We start from the raw sequence: 1,357 nt of genomic DNA on the forward strand, positions 1-1,357 counted from the left end.
AAAAAAAACAGGAAGATGAAAATAACAGTTGGTACTGTAAATTATGCCAAGAAGACGTAAAAGAAAGTATGATCAAATGCACACAATGTGAGATATGGGTACATGAACTTCGCGCAGGAACCAATAAAAAGACAATGGATTACAACTGCGATGACTGCCAAAAATTGGCAAAGACCAGCTGCCGAATTTGCTAAGAGTTAATATACACACGTATAAATACATTATTGATAAAGATTTTTATTCTTAAGACTGAAAACTAATGATAGGATCTCAAAGTACGATTTAAGAATATATCGGTACGATTTAAGACGAATGTTCCTAAATCGTACTTTTTTAGTGTTTTTTTTAAATTGTTTATTTCTCAGAAGTTTATAAGATTTATTCTAAATTTTATTCTGGTAGTAATAAAATATTTCCCAAATAAAAGTTACTTAAAATAAAAAATAACTTGTGTTTATTAATTTCGTTAATATGATGGTTTTTTTTAAGGGGTACGAATTAGGCAAGTTTCCACTATGAATGTCTTATACGTGTATACCTCGACTTACGTCGTTTCGAGTTATGTTGTTCCCGATTATACGTCGTTTGTCAAAAAAATATATGGAAAAATAAAAATCAATTTAAGTCATTTTATTCGACATTACGTCTGTCCGCCACAAATATTGAAGTCGTAATATCACTAGAAAAATGTTTAAAGCACATAAAATCATATTATAATATATACAAGTATATACTGTATTTACAATACATGCATTCGTAAATTTAAATTACTTTTTTCTGTACTATATTAAAAACTATAATTTATTTGTTTGTAAGCTTAAAATGGATTTTTATTAACCATATATTATTAAAAATGCATTAATAAATAAAATACAGAACGGGAATTGGTAATATATGGCTTAGCCTAGTGGCAAGTAGATTCGGAGACAAGTAAATTCGACTTACGTCGTTTTTCGACTTAAGTCGTTTTTCTGGAACCAATTACCGACGTAAGGCGAGGTATACCTGTATTGCTAAAGTTTATAGGGGTAAGTAAAGAAAATATTAGATATGTTTGAAAATCGTAGAAATGTAGACCTAAATTATGAATTCGCTCTTTTTCTCCGCTGATTTCCAATGCCAAATTTTTTTCATTCAAATCTTTTGTAACCGTCTTCTGGTTTACATAATGGAAACTTTTGAAAAAATCATTACGATTACAAATTCCAAGGTTTTTATAACGCCGTATGGTTAATCAAATTGTATTGTCAGGAATTATATATTATTCCTGTATCCAAATTCTCATTCTAATGAATACGAACAATACTTACTAGTTGCATTCACGTCGTTAGACACCAAGTAACTATGCAGATTATAT

The sequence above is a fragment of the Centruroides sculpturatus genome, unplaced genomic scaffold, assembly GCF_000671375.1.
Source record: "Centruroides sculpturatus isolate CEXI.00-Female unplaced genomic scaffold, Cexi_2.0 scaffold232, whole genome shotgun sequence".
NCBI lineage: Eukaryota > Metazoa > Arthropoda > Arachnida > Scorpiones > Buthidae > Centruroides > Centruroides sculpturatus.